General features: G+C 35.2%; 1 protein-coding gene across 3 annotated transcripts in view; it reads left to right on the top strand.

Moving 5' to 3' along the window:
- The window catches only part of PRR16 (proline rich 16), a 134,363-nt gene that overhangs the window by 89,251 nt on the left and 22,884 nt on the right, over positions 1-22,228 (top strand). The window contains exon 3 of one of the 3 annotated variants that reach the window (XM_050329045.1): positions 14,519-14,693. The exons of the other annotated variants lie outside the window; for them this stretch is intronic. The gene's annotated coding sequence lies outside the window, so the exon portion shown is untranslated. Of the gene's footprint in view, positions 1-14,518; positions 14,694-22,228 lie in introns of those variants that run through there. 3 annotated transcript variants of the gene reach the window in all.

The following is a 22,228-nucleotide window of genomic DNA, read 5'->3' as shown; positions in this document are numbered from 1 at the left end:
TAAGTACAAAGAGGAATACTGTTGATCTTATTTGTACCCACCAAAAATACCATTAAGCCAAACGATGCTGAAAAAATATTATTTCTTTAGCAGTTTTTTAATTGTACCGTGGTTTAAAAAAACAATGAAAAGAAAGTTCAGTGTGAAAATACTGAGTAGTGATGTGTGACAAATCTGACATGAGGGAATAAGCATTGCTCCTAGGTTTTGGGACTTTTAAAAGTAGTACCAGATAACAACTTTCGACTTCAAATGCACTTTTCTCTGCATGACTGCTTGAACGAATGCACTGTATGTGGAGTGGGGCAGTGGGAAGTAATCACTGGACTTTCAGGCAGCTTGGTCTTTGGTGGGGAAGTAAAGAAATCACTGAAACGTATGTTGGCATGGCTCTTGAAAATTGAGTTATCTTGTGTTTTGTTTCTCACTTGCTCAGTGTGTCACAACCAATGTAAAGTACAGAGTTCTGAGATGAGTAGGAATAGTCCCATTCAGTCCCCCTGCATTTCCACTGCTCCATCTGCAAAATGGTAGTGATATTTTATCTCATGTGCACTGGCAGTAGATTTTAAAAACAAACCCCAATCCTATGTTTTTCCCAAAGCTTTTGTCTGGTGCAAATCTCTTTTTGAAGGCAATGAAAATATTGCCTAAGGCCTTCAGGGACATCCACTTAATTCATGTAAAGAGCTTTGAAGTTGAAAAGCTCTGTGCAATTATGGAGCATTAACATTGCAAAACAAGATATTTTACATGTTATCACATTTTGAGTGTGAACCCAATTAATATTCTTACTAGTTGAAAAAAGTCCTTAATGTTTTTAATTATTTTATGAAAGAACATCCTTTTATTCTCACAAAGAGAATTACAGGGACTTAGAGTTTAAAAAACATCCAGTCAGTGAAGGAAATCTGATAATGAATCTGTTATTTACAAAACTGGTGCCAAATTAATCTCAAATGGCCAATAGCAAATACTATACTAAAAAAACATATTCTTATTTCAGCTGAAATGTAAAAGGTACTTTGTGGTGAAACAGACAAAACTAGACAAATCAGATTTTTAATTTTAATTTCTGTTTACATGCAGTAATAGGTATTAAACTGAAAACCAATCTTCAACCTGTTTCCCTGTATACATATTGCAGTACCTTGGTAGTATTTAAGATTAAATAATAAGAATAATCATGACAAAAAATCTAGCAGATTACCACCATTTGGAAACCTTCACAGTAAACAAAGATTGCATTTTGTGCAAATATACATTTAGGGTTTAAAGATTCATGTTTTATTCCCTGCATAAAAGGTAAAGGAAAGAAATAATCTTAAGTGCTTAATCATTCTTTCCCCTCATCTTCCGACCTGGTTTTCATGATGCACTTTACATTTTGTATTGTTTCACTGTACTTAATGCCATGATAGCTGCTGCCAAGTAAAGTGAGTCCTGGCACTTTCAGCAGGAAGCAGTAACTCATTGTGCATGTGTGTGAGATATTTACTACCCAAATGAGGTTTTTGTCAGCTGGATTCTTCTCACATGCTGGGACTCCACATTAGCTCCGTTGCTCACATGTTAAAAATTACATTTAAAATCACTGGAATGATGTGTGGACATATCCACATTGCATATATACAGGTTTTCTTTTTAAAAAGAAAATTCCTTCTATCCTGATTTTATCACTACTGTAGACATCATATGCCTGTTATAAGTTAGCTTAGTATTTTTTTCATTCTGAAAAGAGCTATCGTGTAGAAGAAATGATGAAAAAATGAAAATCAAATATTACATATTTTATATAAAATATTTGTTTCATTTTAAATTAGGGAAAATAACACTGAATCATTTAGGGGATCTGCGCATGTGTCTTACCCCAACTGGCTTAATTTTTCCAGAATTAACTCACCTCTGATAGCAGAGCACAATATTTCTTCTTTGGGCTTCTAAGAACATCTTAATACCTGCAGATTGGATGCTGTACTCAATAGATGGGCATTGATATACATGTAAATGTCACTTTTATTGCAGTATTAAGTTTAAAGTTCTCAGCCCTGGAAAGTTTAAATAGGATCAGAGTTTCAGCAGTTCATGTTCAGTTTTGGTATCCAACATTTCTATCTTATACTTTGTCCTCACTTTCAGAAATGCTGTCTTTTCTCTTTCCCCATGCTTTCCGAGTATCTTTTCACAAACTACTGCCCTTCTTTATGAGTTTTCACAGGGGTGCAAATGCTGTGCTATAGAAAGAAAAGATTCAGCTTTTTAAATGCAATGCTATCTTTGGCCAGAAATGCCAGAGTATGAAAATGTGACCGAAATACATTATTTTTCAGAAAAGTTTGCTAACTCAGGCTTTCTTTAACGTAACATGTTCCAAAGTCTCTCTTAAATCATAGTACAAACATGGAATCAATTCTGTTTTGATAAGAATGTCTCTGTCCTGTGTCCTGTTGTAAGGTATTTTTATCAGGGTAATAATTTCACATTTTTGGCAGGACAGGATAAAATAAAGGTTAAAACAGGTAAACTTGAAAAGTGTGGGAAACAATTAACCCTAAGTTTTACGGCATTGTCTGAAAACTGCTAATAGAAATGGCATAACAACAAATGCAATACTATATTCAACCAGTAGTGGTTTTTACATTTGTATTAGGAATGTAAGCTCTGTGAAGCATTTTGGAACACCTACAACACAGCATGGTTCACACTTTACTGAGGAAAATCCAATAAGATAACCAGAACTGGACAGGAATTGTCTGCCTTTGAAATGTAAATGTAGTATCTCTGAGATTATATTTAGTGTTTTGCAAAAATATTCGTATCTCAAAAAAGTAGAAGTCTAGTTACAGTACTCAGAGCTTTAATTCAATGTTTGCCAGTCAGTTTACCATTCCGTTTTGATTCTCCAAAGGTATTTTAAAGTCTGGATTGTCCAGATTTAGACTTCTCAAATGCAAATAGAAGGATAAGTTGGTTTCCATCAATTTAATGAAAACATAATTTAGGAAAATTAAGATAAGCAATCAAAATTACTTAATTTGTAATAATGGCACTTGTTAATAAAAGCTAACAAAAAATTCCAAATATTCATCTGTATTTTTATTATTAAATCAATATTTTATTTAAAATGTGACATGAAGTAAGTGAAATAGACTACAGCTCTTGCTATTAACTTCTTTCAGGAAACTGGATTATTGGTTTTGAAGAAGAGAACAGTGTGAATTTTTTAATTACCAGATGGATTTGCATATGCCCTCTGGACTTTCTCAGATATCTTTGTTTCCATATACTAATTATGACTTTCCTTTCAGTGATACCATGAACAATAATTTTACATGTGGAGATAAAATCATGCTATGGTGGCTATTTCACTTGTCAGATTTACTCTTACTGTAGGCATAAGTACTGGGCACATATTTTTGCAGAGGTAGCATTTCTCATGCTCTATATATATGCTGTGATCCCTGCTTTTTCAGAGGCTCTGTGTGTGTGTGTATAGAAGCAAAATACCTATCCACTGTTCAAACTAGTAATAGTAATGAAGCATAATGCTCAGAACTGCAGCAAGGTTTTGCAAGTGAGGTAAGTGCAAAGTGTGGTAGAGTAAATAGCTGTGGTATACCATGGCAAGCACAATGTCTTGAGTACCTAATCTGAAAAATACTTGGCACCTGTACACGGTATTTTGTGGGAAAGTTTGTGGTATACCACACACAATAGTTACATGCTGCAGCCTTACATTTCTTTACCTTTTAACACAGACCATGAAGTTCATAAGTGAAGTAGCAGCACTGGTGTTACTGGCTCAGTGGTGCATGCAAACTGCAGTACAGCCTCATCTTTGGTAGCAGTTACATGTTGATGGCTTTTAACTGGGAAAAAAGAGAAGGAATTTTATCTCACTGAACTGTTTTATGGTGGCAAATAGTCCAAGAGAGCAAGTTTCTCTATCAGAATTTTGTCAAGATATTTTGTCTATCTTGGGTTAGCTCTGGGGAGCATGTGCAAGCTGGCTTTCATTCCTAGTTTTAAATGATACAAGATCTAGCTCATGTTGGTAAAAGAGCTCTCTTGTAGCTGTGACTGGAGCTGCTGTGAAAAATGGACTTGACTGGGTATCCTGCTGCAGGAGAGGCTCATGCAGTTGTCAAGCTATGCAAGTCTACTCCTGTTCTCTGTTTCTTCACAGTTTTTATTAAATGGCAATGTTGTGTTACTACACGATTGGAGTGTTTGTTAAAAGATTGCACCTGCTCTGTTTTCATCAGCGGGGCTACATTGTTTCTGTGGAGTAAGTAGGTGGGACTATGGCTGTATTTGAGTTGCTCAGTACTTCGTAATGCTGAATCTTTGGAAATTTTGAGGCAGAGTTTTCTTACTTTTGAGGTAATCAGTCTCCAGTCAGATTATAAAAATAAGAGGAGAATCTCTTATGCAGGTATGATGAAGAGGGACTAGAACTTTTCATGGTTTTAGGGACTGTTTTTGTTATTGCAGGACTATGTATCTTTTGTTGCATGAAAACGTTTTTTATAGACAGATGAGAAAAATATCAGGTCTAATCCAGGAAAAGAAGTAGAACATAAATTGCACCTGATAGCCAGCCAACAGGAATGCTTCAAACAATGAGTAAGACTAGAAACATCCTACTGCCTTGCTTGGGGAAGATAAAGAGTGGAACTCCAGGAATTACTGCATCTTTCTCCTCAGGAGCTTTTTTTCTTTCACCCTGAAACACTGGATATATACTAGACTCCTAATAAAATTAGTCTACCTCACTGTGGGTTGTAAATTATGTTCATAATAAGTAATTATGCTTTTATAAGGGATTTCTGATAACAGATCTGTCCCTCTGTTTGATCTTTAGACTACTTATCCTATCTTGCAAGCAATAATGGGGGAACAACTACACAAGGAGGAAAAGTAGTAAGTAAATTATGAAAAACAAGAGAACTTTAACAGATATATTTAAGTATATTCCTCAACAGTGCTTACATGAAGATGACAACAACAATCTAAGAGCCTGTTTTTCTTTAAATAGGGTTCTTATCATTACTCTAAACTTAATCTAGAGTCACCTTAAGCTTAAGAGAGCAAGTAAAAAGCCAATCAGTGACAGAATTTCTCATAGAAGTGTTTATTTCCTTTTCAGTTCAACATTGATTTTGCTAAGTAAAAGTTAGTACTACATGTCAGTCTCTTTCTTGGAAATCCAGAGTATTATGGTGAAATCCAGAGTATTATGATAGTATCTCTTTGTATTAATACACAATACCTACAGAACATTTATTGGCTTTTGCAAATACACTGAGGATTGTATACTGGAGTTAATGTTCTAATTGGACTTCTGATACTGAGTTGTGTAAGTAAGAACTTACTTGGAAAAGTAATCAGTAATCCACAGTATGAAGTCTTTGAATTAATATTGTGTTTCTCTTAAAAAGGAGACACATCAAGTCTAAGGAAAATACTTTAAAGGTCTACAGTGGTAAGCAGGAAGGCAAAGTAATTTACTCTAACGCTTCCTGTTAGCTATTAAAAGAACTTATAAACTTTTTATAAAAGACAGATAAAAAATACACTTTTCTGATGTTGCCAGCAGGTGCAATTTTGTACTTGACAAAGAAGAGAAATGAAAAAAAAAATCAGTTAAGCATGCTAGAAGCAATAGAAAATTAAAATGTCAAACTTTGTTTTTTATAAACAAGCACAACTCTGTACAAATTGTTCAGGCTGTTAATGAATTGCTTGTATTTGTTTGGTGACTTGAAATGAATGGGTTGGAAGCCTTTTATGGGTATGTATGGAAGTGCTTCTGCACCCTCTAGAATCACAATTGTGTACCTGTGTGTAAAATCTGCAGCAGAACAGAATACTCCAGAGGAGCTGTATGGACAAATCTTTTGGCAGCTGAATTTTTTGTCATCTGTGCAGGAATCAGCCTCAATATCATTTAGTTGATGCAACCATAGACAAATGCTCTTCAAATTCCAGTGCTGACATGACTTACCATACATTTAACCCTTCACTGTTTTTGGGAAAACCATCCTAACTTACTTTTGCTGATTGCTCCCATGTCATCCCTACAATAAGTCAACCACAGACATTTTTTTCACTGCAGCAGTGAACTAATTGAAGGGCCCAAGCTATCTGAGAAGATTTTATTCCCAAAAACATTGATTAAGTCAATGAGACAGACTATGAAAGAGGAGAGTGGAAAAAGAATCAACCTTGTCTCATAGATGTGAGTTTGCCTTGACTTGACTTGTTTCTACAAAGCATGATAAGAATACAGGTAAAATATCATCAAAATAACTGAGGATAAAATATAATCAAAATAAGATTTTGAGTTGTGTTATGATGTGATTTAAGTCATCGTTTTCATAAGAATTAAGGTAATCATAATACCAGTAAGATAATGAATACATAAAGAAGAGCTTTTCATGGATGTTTATTTTCTAAAACAAAATCACTGCAGATATGCATGAAACACAAATGTCTTTTTAGCAACAGAAATAACACCACTTTCATTTGCATGAATAAGATAGTAGTTAGGCTTTTTTTCTGCTAAGGACTTGCTGGGAAATTATTTTTATTTCTGTCCTAGCAAGTATAATGAGGAAACCGTGTATTTTTCTTTCTCTTTTTGATGTTCAATTTTGGGTCATTAAAAAAAAACAAAACAAAAAAAATGCAAAAAGAAACAACATCAAACCAAACAAACCAACACCAGACAAATAAAAGCACAACAAAACATTGAAAACAAAGAAACATACAAACAGAAGTGGGGGCAAAAAAAAAAGAGGAAGAAAAGAGAGGAAAAATATATTTTATTCCTTTGTGATATATATTACACAGCATGTTTTGGCCTTTTTAAGTGCATTAGTAATGCTCACATTTTCAACTTCTGGGAAACTCTGATAATTAAAATACTAGTTAATGAAAAACTGACCTACAGAAAAATGAAAGTAAAAATCAACACAACAATAAATTCAGTGGAATTTTGATAAACATATATAATATCAATAATTACTGAACAGGATGGGAAAGAGACTCATCTGATAACGATTTACTATTCCCATGAGTTTTGTGGTTCACTAAAAGAAATTTTAAGACTCCTCCAACAGCTTACGCAGAATGTCTTCTGCATGTACCTGCAATGACATAGTAACAGATTCATGACACTGGTTATGAGTCTGTACAAGAAAGTTTGTGTAAACCAATAGGCCAAATTTTGATGATGCATTTATTTTCATAATCCATAGTAATTTTTTCATAATAAATCCTTCTCTGTTATAAATTTATTTAAAATATTATTACAAGCTCAGTCATAATATGTTACTGATAAAGTACATTGCTTTGCAACAGATTTCTTTAAAACTTTTCAGTAATCAAAGCTCCTGCAGAGTTGTGGAAATACAGCTATGATCATTCATGATTTGTAATTTGTGTGTTTGAAATCTCTGTAAACAATTTTATATGACCCTGAATACTTTAGAGACTGATTTTTTTTTTTTTCCTCTATCATGACCTGATTTCTAAATACAAGACTAATATCTTTAAAGCATGTCTGACTTGCAGACTTTTAGGTAGACAATGTTTGGAGAGTACGATGTTTGAATGTGCTATTTGAGAAGTATTTCAACCTGGGTTTTGCCAAAACTTGGAAAAGACTTATAGACACTAAAGTAATCCTCATTTTATGATATTAGTAAGCAGTGTTCTAATTAGTAAAATATTTTGTTACAGTATGTTGAGTAGATTATTACTGATGTGCATGAAAAGGATATCATATCCCTGTCACAGGGCAAGATGACAAAATTATTTTAGAAAAATGTGTCTACATCTGAAAGGCAACAGCTAACACTAACTGTGTCCTTTATCTTGTTAGACATCTTAAAATGCATATATTTACATTTTGGTTTATTGTCATTTAAGTTTGAACTTGTCATTGTGATATACAGGCCAATTAAGCCAGTGTTCAGTGTAAACGTACAGAAAACGAAAGAGTTTGTTCCAAGTAATTTATAATTAGGTGCACTCTCAGGTCAATTCTGATCTCATACACACCTGAGTTTAAGGCTAATAAAACTGTTTTCCATCATTCCATGTGGGAAACAGCTTTTGGAGATTGAATTGTATTGCTGAGGAGGAAGAAGCATTAAACAAGGGAAACACTGAAGCAGAACAGTAAATACATATAAACTTAAGGCTCAACATTTAAATTTTGTAGTATTAATACTTTTTTTCACATACATTGTTCATTTTCAGCCTCTTCCTTTTTTGCGATATTCAGCTCCAGCTGTACAAAGACATGGTGTTCAGTTACTTCTTTTAAGACTAGAGGAACAAGAAATAAGGTTGTAAATACATGATAACCGACCCATTGGTTTCTAGAAATTTGTTCTTATTGATGGACCTTACTGAAGGGAAACCTTGCTGTAACAAGCTCTACTGTTGATCTTGTAGTCTGAATTCACAGGCTGAGACAAGCATCTGTATATACTAGTATCTCTTTTAACAAGTTTGTTTCACTACCACTCATTAACCATACATGCAGCAGATTAATTATTTCTCTCTCAGACATGAAATGAATCTTTTAAATCATGTTTAAGTGAATATTTCATCAGCTTTCAGCATCAGTGTTTTGTATGGTGTGTTTTCAAGAAAAATTTGATCTATGAGTGCAAGCTTTAAATACTGAAATACAAAGCAGAGAGATTTGTCAAAGTGCTATAAGATTTTAGGAAAAAAGATACATATTAGAAATCACTTACAGTAGGAAGGTATGGTATTGGCTTTCTGTTTGACAGAAAATTTTGTGTAAGGGCCTGCGCACTGTTCTTGAGGAGCAAAGACGCATTGGTGCCCTGAATCCCACCAGAACAGCCAGTTTTCAGCTGTAAGGGCAGCTCAATAAAGCACTCAATAAAGGTGTAGTTTTGCCCTTGATCTCGTGTTTGTGTCATGTGTGTGCTGGCCTGGCCCAGGAGACCTTGTCCTGCAACTGTGCTGTCAGCAATGGATGTTCACGGCACTGGGCTTTTGTGACAAGTTTGTGGGGGAAAGAGGGGAGAGGCTGCAGGGGGGGCTTCTGTAGCTTCTGTGGGAGGGTGTTCCTCACCTTACAAAGAGTCAGTTGCAGCTGTCTTGAATACAGACCCACTGCTGACCAAGGCTGAACCTCTCTGCGATATTGGTAGGACCTCTGGAATAACGTAATTCAGAAAGTGTAAAAAAGCTGAACAACAAGCAGCTGGGAGAGCAAAGTGAGAATATGTGGACACCAAGTGAAGGAGGAAGAGAAGGTGTTTCAGTTGTCAGAGCAGAGATTTCCCTGTAGCCCACACTGAGGCAGGCTTCCAACTGCAGCCCATAGATGGCCATGGTGGAGCAGGTGGATACCTGGAGGCTGTGACAGCCCGTGTGGCTGCTCTGTCCTGGCAGTACCCATGGCCCCATGGAGAAAGGATTTGCTGGCAGGGCTTATGGCTTCGTGGGGGACCTGTGCTGGAGCAGTTTGTTAAGAACTGCACCCCACGGGAAGGACTCACCTTGGAGCTCATGGGAGGGATCCCACGCTAGAGCAGGGGAAGAGTGTGTGGAGTCATCCCTCTGTGAAAGAAGGAGAGGCAGAGACAACGTGAGATGAACTGCCTATAACCAACATTCCCTGTCCTCCTGCACTGCTGACAAGGAGAAAGTAGAGAAATTTATGGTGAAACTAAGACCAGGAAGAAGGGAGGAGAGAAGATGTTTTTATATTTGTCCTTATTTGTCACTGTCTTACTCTGATCTTTGATTGGCAATAATTTAAATTAATTTTTCCAAATGGGATCTGTTTTACCTGTGATTGTAGTTGCTGAATGGCATTTCTCTGTCCTTATCTTGACCCATTAACCTTTTGTTGTTGTTTTTGTTGTTTTCTCCCTCCTGTCCACCCGAGGAGTGGGAGTGATAGAGAGGCTTTCTGGGCATTTGGCAGCCATAGTGGAACCTACGGGTATCTTTCACTGTTCTTTCACTACCTAACATTAATTTTTCAGTTCCACTGAATCTAAGATAAAGAAGAGCTTATGAGTCTATCTTGAATAGTAGAAGTTGAATACTAGTTAAGGAAAAAATTGATACGAAGTAAAAACACAAGTTTTTATATTTTTATATATAACATCCAGTTGTAATGCTCAGAAAGTAAATTATGTATTATTTTGGCAGTCTGGATTCCACATAGTATTTTTGTTAGACCAGTTCTGATTTTTTGTAAATCCTGTATGCTTTCATCAGGAATGAGGAAGAAATCTTTAAAATCAAACCTCAATACTGACAGCCACTTTCTAGTTTTCAGAGAGAGAATTTATACTGGAACTGTTTTCATAATACATTACATGAACAAAAAAAAAAAAAAAAAAAAAAGAGAGAATTTTCTTCATGTTTCCATTTTGCATAGTATGCTTTTCCATTTATTTTATTTCATGTTAAAAGGACTAAATAAAAGGAACACAGTGCAGTAAACTGTTTTTCAGAAAACTTTCGGTATATGTATGGTTTGATTATGTGAAATTATTTGTTCTATAATCTCCAATTTGTGGTGCAATGACAAAGGCTTTTCAAAACTAGAGCGGCCTCTTCCCTCTCTAAATAAAAAGGATCTGAGGTCAAATATACTTTGAATTTTTGCAGCATAGGTGTCACTGACCATCACTAGGTGATATATAAGTTAAGCAAGTAGCTTGGAGTAAACAAACACATGATTTTTGGTTGCAATCAAAGAAAGTTGCTATTTAATAGATCAGATACTACAGTTATATTGTTGCTGTAGCTAACCATTGTAGACTTAATCTTCCTCACAGCTCTGTTTTTCTCAAGACTGAGAATAAATTACAGTGTAACCCTGGAGAATTAATTTCCGGGCAAAGTCATATGCAACAGGCACATGGGATTTACTGATTCACTTTGCTCCCTAGTTTCTTGCTATGGATACAATTTATTGTGGCAATATTACCATATGTTTCATGTGATGTACAACAGAGAAAAGTTTGTTTGGCCTCTTTTGTTTGGAGAACTTTTTGGTGATTTCTCATTTTTTATTAATTCCTTCCTGAATCCAAGAGCTTAAAGTGACTCAAGATATCAAAACCCAATTTTGCATACTCACTTTTCATCATTTTTGCTTACTGTCAGAATGTTTTTTGGCTGTCCAAACTGTACAGGTGCCACATTCATTTTGCATTAGAAGCTTTTTCAGCATGTTCAGTAGCAAGTATTTTGGTATAGTGTTAAAATTTTAAAAATCTTTTCCCCAGCTATTATGGCATGACCATGTTTATATGCAAGAGCATATTTAAATGTATCTAACAGAATATTAGAAAAACTAGAAAAAAAACTCCTTTGGTCAAACTTTGAGACTTCTTTCTGGGCACATAATTTTAGAATGATACTTTAATAATTTATTTTAAAAAGACAAAGCTCCAGCTTGAGTGGAGGAGCTTGCTACTCTTTCAAATATGAAAAATTTAAGAACATTTATGAGCATTTCTGTGCCTGTATATCTGTACAACTGCAAGCGTATGCTGTTCTTTCTTGCCCTTTTTTAGATATAAAATTTTATTGGGCGGTTATGGTTTGAGTCCCTTTAATACCTGTCAAAGGTTAGTAAGCATCAGATGCTGAGACCTGGAGCATTGCTGAGCGTTATATTTGTTGAGAGGCTGCTGATTGCAGCAAGTACAGCAGAGAGTAACAGGAAGTTATTACCTACTACCCCCTCCAAGGGTCCAAACCTTAATTTACAGCACAGAAACAGTGTGGAAGAAACATTGTCAAAGTTATGCCATGAAATTGCAGGGCTGAAAAGGGGAGAGCTTTGGGAAGGATGAATAGGCAATGAAAGGAAGGGCCACACTGGAGTAGAAAGCAGGTGAAGTAGTGGTGAAGTAGAAAGGATAGAAGAAGAATGCAAGAATATCAAACCCACCAAGAAAGTATTCTGAACTGCATCACCGATGTCTGATGTCCCAGTTTATTAGTTTTATAGGTAATCTCTCAAAATTTCTTTCCTGAAAGCCACATGACACAAGATGATGAAACATTTAACATTTTTTGGTTTTCTATTGCATATATAATGAATGGGCATGGAACATTTGATTTCGTCCCACATCTTTCTGTGCTTGCTGCTTCTTTTTTTTTATTTTTTTACTTCTCATAATGCCTGGAAGTCCTTTGGCAGATTGACTGAACAGGTAGTTTTTCTTTTGAACTTTTATGACTAACATAACCACAGGAAGCCTAAGAGCATTTCTGGGATTTCAAATAAAAGAAGTACAGCATGAAATACATAACATTTTATAAAAGCCATAGAAAGGGTCCTGGGAGTAAATGTGAATTATAGAAGTACAGATGCATCTTATAGAACATGACAGTTAAAGGGACTTGCATTGAAATATCATTTTAAATAGTTTAGGCAAAAATTAACCCTCTGAATAGACAAGACCAAAACCATCCCTAGAGCCAGTGCCTAGATTATTGCTTTGGGGGTGAACTGAACCCACTGTACTAATGGAAGTATATGCAGCTTGAAAGGACATGAACAAAGATAAATTAGAAACAACTGTCAGAAAGAATTTTTAGGATCATGCCTTTATGAAGCAGATACTGGGCAAGGCAGCTGGAATACACAAAGAGACAAAAAGAGGGGGGAGATACAAAGAGATTGACATCTCTTAGTAGCTGCTACAGCTAAAAAAGATCTATGCAGGAGACATCTAATGTCCCTAATGTTTGGTTTTACTCACTGCCACATTAAGGCATAAAATAGCAATATTGAAACATATTTAATCTGTCTCTTAAAATCTGTTTGTGTTTATGAATCAAATTATCAAATAAAATAATGGTTTGGGCTGGAAGAGACCTTTAAAGATCATCTATCGCAATCCCCTGCAATGAACAGGAACTCAGCTACATAGGGTTGCTCAGAGTACTGTTCAAGCTGACTCTGACTGTTTTCACGGATAGGGAATCTATAATCTCTCAGAGAAACCTGTGCCAGTGATCCACTACCCTCATCATTTAAAAAAACTAACTTCCTTCTATCTAGCCTGAATGCTGCAATAAGATCTCCCTTGAGTCTTTTGTCCCAGCGGAACAATAGGAGAATATCTTATTCTCCCAGCCTTTCTTCACAGGAGAGGTTCTCCAGCCTTCTTGCCATTTTTGTGTCCTCCCTCTGGATTTGCTCCAATAGTATGATATTATTCCTTTGCTGGGGATCCCAGAGCTGGATGCAGCTATCCATGTGGGGTCTCACAAAAGCAAAGTAGAGGGCAGAATCACCTCCCTTGGCCTGCTGGTCACACTGCTTTTGATGCAGCCCAGGATAAAGCTGGGTTTCTGGGCTGCAAGTGCACATTACCAGTTCATGTCCAGCCTCTCATCAACCAGCATTTCCAAGTCCTTCTTGGCAGGGATGCTCTTGATTTGTTCATTCCCCAGATTATACGGATACCAGAGGTTACCCCAGCACAACGCAGAACCACCTTGATGGTGTTGAAGCTCATGAGGCTCACAGAGGCCCACTTCACAGCACTTACATACCACATCCTGCATGTCCCAGATTGTTATGGTTATGGAAGTAATTTCATAGCCACTTTTTGTAACTCCAGCTTGATAAAGACTGTGCTTGTTAAACTTGAGAGAAACTAACTGCTTCCATAGTATACTGAGACAAAGCAAGCCTCCAGTGCTGTGAGACTTGCTGCAGGATTACTTCTAAGGAGTATTTACCAATCACAAAAATAAATAATGTGTCTAATACTGATACTTACTAAGATGTACTACTTACATCATCAGATGGCCACCAGATATATTTGAGGCTGTGCACCCAACTGCCTATGGTGAGAACTTGTGAAATATTTCTTTCCAGATAATGTTTCTGATTAGATTAAAATATTTTGGATACAATTGCTGTATCCAAATCTTCTGCCACTTAAACCATGTTGTAATAATCTAGCACTCAAGGATGAGCACTCAAAAAAAAGTCAGATGTCTAGTGTAGAGATAGAAACTTCAGCTTGAGGTATCAGTTCCAGGATTTTTTGCAGTGGCCATGATGAGTTGTATAGTGTCATATGGATTCTGAGATTCATACATAGTGACAGATCTGTCTGTGTATAAGTTAGGAGTGAAAATCCCTGGCTAACTGAAACCTGAAAAATTCCATGGTAGTTCAAATAACTCTTTAGTAGAAGGAGAACATTGTATGAACTTAACAAGACGTACTTGCCAGCTTAGCTATTCAGACTTGAACTGTTTGAAATCACTTCCAGGACTGATTTTAAGTGCTAAGCCACACATACAAGATAACCAAAAATGTAACTCAGCTAAACTGATATTTCCCATTTTCATTAGACAAGGAAAATGGCATTTTTGGTCATTAAAACATTCAGTGAAAAAGGATGTATGATTTCAATTTTTCAAATCTATGAGTATGCTGGAAGTAAAATTCTGCTGCTTTTCCCCCTTTCAGATGAAATAAAGCCAAAAATCCCCTATGCGTGTTCATCAACTCTGTGCTATCCTGTTTCTGGTGAAACTGAAGAAAACAGGTCCCACTCACCTTGGAGAGCTGGTCCTCAGCTGGTCCTTCTTATCTATGAAACTTCTGAAGCCCTCAAAGTCTTTCTTCATTTTCCCTTGTTATTCCATTCCTTTATGGTTTAATTGCTCTAAAATATATATCCATTAATTTTATCTCTGAAATCAGGACTTTTAAAAAATCAGAGCATTTTCTAAATAATATATAACATAATAAAGTTATTATATATTTTGACTGTATAAATCAAATTTCATTCAATGTAGCCATACCCTGTTACCATTGATTCAAAGAAAATAAAAGTAGCATTCTGGTTTTCCAGAAAGAGAAACTTTTATTCTTGAAATTTATTCTTGGGTACCCATTCATTACTTTATTTGTTTTCCCCAAAATTACCTCTTGAAAGAAAGAATATGAAGTAGTAATATTTCCTTTTGTAGTTTAGATTTAAGGTTGCATAGTGCAAATACTCATAAGGAATGATGACTTCTGTATTTTAGATGTAGTTGAAACCTAATGACAAAACGGATGAAAATATTACAAAAGCAATATTATTATTTGGTTTTGTGTTTTGCTTGTTGCATTTTTATGAAGTGGGTTTTTTTGTTGTTGTTGTCTTCATTGATTTTAATTTAGTTGACTGAAAGGGAGTTGTTTTGTTTTGAGCTTTTTACTGGAATTTGTTATGTAGCAATGCATAAAAGGAGTGGGCCAAGATGGAGACTGATAAATGAAGCCACAGTTGCACTTACTTTTACCAAAACATTGCACGCTTCAGTTAAATGTCCAACAGATTGGAATTGCAATTGATCCACCACTAATCATGTAAAAATATAATTTAATTTTATAGTATTTGCACCTTGAAATCCATGTGGTAGTCTGTTACACAATAATATTTCATATTCACTGCTCTGCTGCAAATGTTGCTCAAGGTTTAAAGCCACAAAGAGCTGTGCCTCTCTGTTCTGTGATCACACACTGCACTTTGAAAATAGAGGTTAATGACCCTCTTTCAATGTGAAAACCCTGTAAAGTCTGCAGTAAGTTTCAGCCTGTTGGCCTTTTTATGTTAAATTGTCCATGGCTGTAGGTCAGGGTTGATTATAAACCTGTAGGTAAATTCAGCACCAGCAGAAGTAGACAAATTTCACCACTGTATATATAATCACTTATACAAATAGTGGGTTTGATCCATTAAAACCATGAAGCTGATACTCAGGTTTCCTACAATTTAACTGTTCCTTAGCCATTTTGCACTACAATAGAAAAGTTTCTTTGAGTTTTTGAAGATTAATTCCTGCAGTTTTCCTCTAGATTGGGTACCTTGTGTCAGCTATTCACCTGGAATGACTTAAAAGGGAATTGCTTTAAAGGATGTTTTTAATTCCTGCTTTTTTCTGAAATGTTAAGTGCTCAGCATAAAACTGCCATCTTTATAGAAACAGTAAATCCTATTTGAAATGTTGATGTTAAGCAAAATTTCACATTCAGTTGGGCAAAATAATAGAAAATTGCATTTATAACGTTAAGATGAAGATGAATGACATTACTAGGTGTACACTAACAAAAAATAAAAAAAGGAACCTACTTCTTTAAATGAAAATCTCTGAGACAAATCTTAGCTCTTATGCACAAATTATAAAAACATTGCTTCTTAAGAACTGTTATTATATTTTGTTGCCTTTTGAAAATGGGGACATTCCTATTGTAGGCTCTGTGTGGAAAGCTTAATTCATAATTATGAAAAGTGGATCTAATTGTGTAGTAGAGGAGTGGGGAGGTAAGGTTTTAAAAGACTTAGGTAATAAATTAAGTATTTATTGAAAGTAGCTATATTCAAATGGCACATATTTCAAAATACTTGAGACAACACGTTTGAAATCTGCATACTAAAATTTCAACTATTTGTCTGTTTAAAGAGAGAGACTTCCTAAAAGAGCTGGCAGAGCAAATCAGATTTTCCACTTCAAAAAAAACTCTACAAGCCTGGAGCACAGTGCCTAAGCTTAGAATGTGGAAGTTTGCAAGCATCTTGAAGAATCACAGAAAGGTGCTTCACGTCAATATTCCACTGTAAAATTGTTTGGAAGTGGTGGAGAGCTCTTCTGAGTGTCTGGCCTCACAGCAGTTGCCTAAATGCCTTGTTACCCTTTCTGACCAAATATGCACTGTCAGAAATTTCTAGGATTAATCCCAAAGATAAATTAATAAAATGTAGTATTCATTCCAGCCTACCTGGGAAAGCTAAGTAATTTTCTATAAATTTGTAAATTTTATTATACTACTTTATAAAAATAGTTTTTCTTCTGAACTAGATTTGCAGTTATTCACATATCTTGTTCTGGACCATACTGATTTTTGTCAGATATGCAGTTCTCCAGGTTTGTGAGCAATGTAGTGCTCATCTAAACCCCATGCAGATTTGTAAATTAACAAGACTTGTACTATTTTAGATAGAAAAAAATCACTTTTATCAGTGGAATTTGTATTCATATTTTTGTGTATATTTTATTGTGGTAATTATTATATTTACTTTGTGGAGGGGGGTGCATGTATTTTTAAATATATTTTCCTATCATATAAAAAGAAACAGGAAAGGAGATACCATATAATTGGCCTTGCTTCATTATTCAGACTGGTAGATATTTCTTAGATATTTTCATTTTATATATGAAATTCCTATATAGCTGAAAAATGTTAGGGATACAGACATGTTTTGAAAGATCCACTGAATTTGTCTAATCTCAGAGTACAGATCTGTTTACTAAGGCACATAGCAAAACTGAAAGTTATGCTCAGAATTACAGAACTGTATGCATTTCAGGGATGTAACACCACTTGGTACCTTTATTTTGCATAGAGCCTGAAGTTGGATTTGCCACAGTATATAGAATCCTTTTAGTTCCAAATGCCTGTTTTTAGAAGACCCAGAAATAATTTTGTTATTATCATTCTCTTTTTATAATTTACTAATATCTGTAAAGGAATGTTGCTATAAAAATTTTTTTTCATGTATTCTCAATTGAATTCTGCAGAGATCCATTTCTAATGAAAAACATATTTAATTTTCTATAAAATATGTTAGGTGTTCATGCTTGTAAAGATTGCTTCTGCTTGAGTTTTTTGTTTTGTTGTTTGTTTGTTTTCATGAGCCTGAAATATGTCAGCATTCATAACTGAGGAAGAAAAGAATTTCAGTAAAAGGAAAAGAACATTAAAATAGGGTAGTGAGCTATGGGAAGGGAAACCATTGAGGCTGAGTGGAAAATAGGCATTATTAAAAGAAAGGGCTAAAATCTTGTCTCATTAAGCTATGTGTAGTCACAGGTACAATATAAGTTCAAGCAAGAGTCAGACAAACTTTTTAATATAGCCATTGAAGGAACCATAACATCATATTCAATTTTTCTTGAGAGTGGAGGAAAATCGGCATGTCATAAAACCCCTAGCATTTTTTCATAGCAATAAATGAAGAATTCTGTTGTGAAGAATAATGAATTTCAATATTGGAAACCTCTTGACCGCATGGTTGAGTGAGGCCTATGTACTGTGGAGGCCTTCAAAAGACCACAAATGGTAAAAATACATTCCCTATCATGCTATGTTCAAAATCCTCATTCAGAAGATAGTGGACTTACAAAGTCTTAATTTCAGATTCCTTTTTAATTATAATTACTGATTTAACAATATCCAAATATCCTAGAATCATAGAACGGTTTGGATTAGAAGGGACCCTAAAGATCATCTAGTTACAAACTTCCTACCACTGGCAGTGACACCTTCCATTAGAAGACCCATTCTCAAAACCACATTTAACCTGACCTTGAACACTTGCAGAATCTGAGAATCTTTGAACAATTATGCATTCAAACATGAGAAAACAGAGGTATTTATGAATATTTCTAATGTTTAAAGTAGTTAAGCACTGAAGGCAGATGCTCAGAATGCCGTGATGTGTCTATCCCTGGAAACATTCAAATTTCTTTGGAACAAGACTCAAACAACCTGGTCTAACTCTAAAGACTGCTCTGACGTGGATTGCCCTCCACCTATTCCTTTCAGTTTCAGGTTTGCGTTGACTTGTTATCTCAAGTTGAGATAACATGAGTTGTTGGAGGTAACTAAAAGAATCTAATAAAAATCATCTCAGAAAGTTTCTGCGCATTTCAGCGTCTCTCAACATGTGGTGCTTCGTTAATGGACAGATACTAATAATGTTTAGTTTAATTGTGAAATTCTCTCCAGAAGATATGTTTGGGATTGTTAATAAATATTTTCTAAACCATGTATTAAACCTGGTTTTGCTCAGAAATTAATGTACTGTGAAAGGTAGGTATTAATGCATGAGTATGCCGTGAGCTATTTCAGATTTAGCAAGCTGAAGAAAGCTATATTAGAATTCTCTCATGTGTGCCATGGTTCTGGATGGATTGGTCTTAATTTTCTTGCATTAGTTGAAAATTGGCAAGAACATGAAGTGTATGTTTCTGTGAGTCCTAATTTTGCTCATAAATTTGCAAACTGTATTTCAGTCTTTCTGTGTTAACACTGAGTATTGTCTGAAGTCTTGTTTAGGACCATTCTTTTTCCTGCTCTAAGGATATCTGCTCTAAGTATATGAGTCTGTCCCTTCGGGCTGTTCACTGAATGCTTGCCATGGTTGATTCAGTCTTTCCACCACCACAGACATTCTTAATTGTGTCGCTTTGTGAACTGAAATGAAAACACTATGTTGCTGTATCATTTGTACCATATGTTGCTGTTGTTTATATCTGGAACAGAGAATACAACCATCAGAATTTTCATTGGTTTTAGTTAATGACACTATCAATGGTATTATGGTTTACTTTCCCTTCCTTTCTGGAGTTTTCACATAGTAATGTCTTTGAGCACAGTCATGTCTGTCTTTCCATTCCTTAACACACAAGAATGTGCTTTCTGTTGCTCCAATATTGACTGATATTGCCAGTGTACTGTCTGTAGATGCTCTGGCCCATTGAATTTGTTAAGTAGTATGCTGAGTTAGTGACTGGATATGGTGATCTTTGAGAGACAAGTACTACATAGAAAATAACTTGATGAAAAGAAAAATGCTTTTTTCTGGGTTATTTTTTGCTTAAAAAATCTATTTCCTTTTTCAAGTATAGCTTTGTCATGTCAGTATAAAAGATTTGAGTAACATATTGTGTTCATTAAAAAAACAAAAAAACAACAACAACAACAAAAAACAAAAACAAAACCAAAAACAAAACAAAACAAAAAAACCACACACACCCCCCAAAAAAAAACCTACCACAACAACAAACCCAAACCTGAGTTTTGCCTCTGCCTAATTTGGAAACATGTGGAACATATAAAGTTACATGTTACACCTCTGAGTCCAATTTTTTCAATAGCAACTCACCATTTTTCAGAAGTATTTCACACTTAGAATTACTTCACAAATATTACCCGTATATTCAGTGGCACCATCAGGCATTGTTGTCTTGAATATCATAGACGATAAAGCAACCCAGTGATTTAGTGTGTTCTTTTGACAGATGAAAATTGTTGCAATTACTGAAACAATAGCAGATATTGTAGAATAATTTTTCATTGAGGTATTTATTTACTTTGCACTCTCATTTGCTTTGCAGAGAGAGAAAATCACAACTGCATAAAATAATCCCATAGTTAACTCATAAAGTGTTCAGGCTAGATGAAAGGCTGGGAATGGTGGTGATTAAATGACTATGGACAGCAGCTCAGGCACATTACATGTAGAGTTGAATGCAAATAGGTGGAAATTATGTGGAATATGAGCAGTTAACTGCTTTCTAAGTCTTGTACTGCAGTAACTTGATTGACATGAAGCCTAATCTAGATTGCTTCACTAATCTAGACTCCTTTTTCAGAGGTTACTTGGAAAATTTATCCAGAGAAGCACCTGAGAAAAACATTATCTTGCATTTTCTGTTGCTCTCATCTAGCTGGATAGCTATCTAGTTATATATAATAATTGTTATAATAAATCATCTTATTTATATAATAGAGTAATAATAGTTATGATAACTATAATAGTAGTTTTATTGACTAGTTAGCTAGTCAATATAAGTACTAGTTATTTATTAGTTGTTAGTACATTCTGCTTATATACTTGCTTATATAGCAACTTTCTTATGTTGCTATATAACAAAAAGGCATTTACAAGAAATATTACTTCTTCCTTGTGTCTCAGAAATATTCAAGAAATTACCAGTTGAAGCAGTCAAGAAGAACAAAAAAGTGGAGTCAATGATATGCGTGATTTGGTCTTGACTCCGTAATGAGACTACTGTTTTCTGCTATTTATTTTCATGGAGTAAATTGCAGTGACTGTGTTAAGACATTTTATGTGTCTGTGTGACAGCTGGCATAACTGCTGATAAGTGCTCTGTCTTTTCTTTGATTCATTTTATATTTTGGGCACTCTGTGGGTACTGCAGGTACAGCAGGTAATGAGGATAGATTATACATCCTGGGAGAAGAGCAAAGGGTGCTGCAGAGCAAGATATTTGGGAATGTGAATGGAAATTTTGGAACAGATAGTGAACATTAAGCACTGTTGCGCTGGCAGCCTTGAAGAAAAAGACACTTAAAAAAAAAAAAGGAGAGAGAAAAAATGGTTTTTCGAGAATTATTGACTTGTAAGAAGCTAAAACTGTTGAGTATAGAGGACACCTGGGGGTACATTCTGACCAAGGGGAATCTTGTTCAGCAGACCTGAATTGCCTATTTTCAAATGTTACCTTATTCCAAGGGCTCTACTGAAACCTAACATTAAAAATTGAAAGATCTTTTGGTGTTTAATGCATATTCCACTTAAGGAAGATGCTGGCAAATCCACCTGAAAACTGCATACTACTTCAGGTCTTGAAAAAGCATTTTTGCTTATAATTTCTCTGCTTAGTGACCTAAGGTAGCTGTCAAAATCATTTTGGATAGTGCAGTATTAGGATAGAAATCAGGAGGGAACAAGTCTATTTTGGTATAAAATGTGTTTCTTTGTTTATAATCATTTTTTCATTACAATTCTCCCATCACCTGTAGCGAGTCTGCAGTCATACTGTCTTTTGCTCACTGACTCGTGCATCATTTTCTGCAAAAGTTGCATAGTTTCAGCAAAAGCAATGGGGGGAAATCTCATACTCAGCATAACTTGTAATTTGAAAACATGGTTAACTTCTATGTCAAGAAGCTACTTTTACCTCTCACCTCTCTCCCTTCCCTCTCTCTTCTATGTGCCTTCTCTGGATGTATTACAGAAGGAAAAAAAAAGGCAGTCACTTCAAGTGGATCTGATCGTGTCAGTTTTTACTATGAAAATCTATGTTCACAGAGAAATTATTCACAAGAATGCTTGTTTCTGAACCCCAGTCAACCAGGAATGTCAGCAGAGTGAAGTGGTTCAGCCCTGCAAAGGTCTTTTGCATATCTAAAAAACCCAAAATACATAAGGTTGCAAGCTGCAGTTTTTATTAAGTAAAGGCATCTCCAGTATTCAGTAGCCACTAAAAAATAGGCACTTCAAGATAATAAGTTATAATTTGTACTTGTGTTTTCTTCTGGACATCTCTGTAATCAGTTTTAATTTGTGGCATGTTAGATAGGACTAGATGAACTTCA

The sequence above is a fragment of the Myiozetetes cayanensis genome, unplaced genomic scaffold, assembly GCF_022539395.1.
Source record: "Myiozetetes cayanensis isolate MyiCay16 unplaced genomic scaffold, myiCay2020 scf4, whole genome shotgun sequence".
NCBI classification, from domain to species: Eukaryota; Metazoa; Chordata; class Aves; order Passeriformes; family Tyrannidae; genus Myiozetetes; species Myiozetetes cayanensis.
This window is presented reverse-complemented; position numbering and strand designations above follow the sequence as displayed.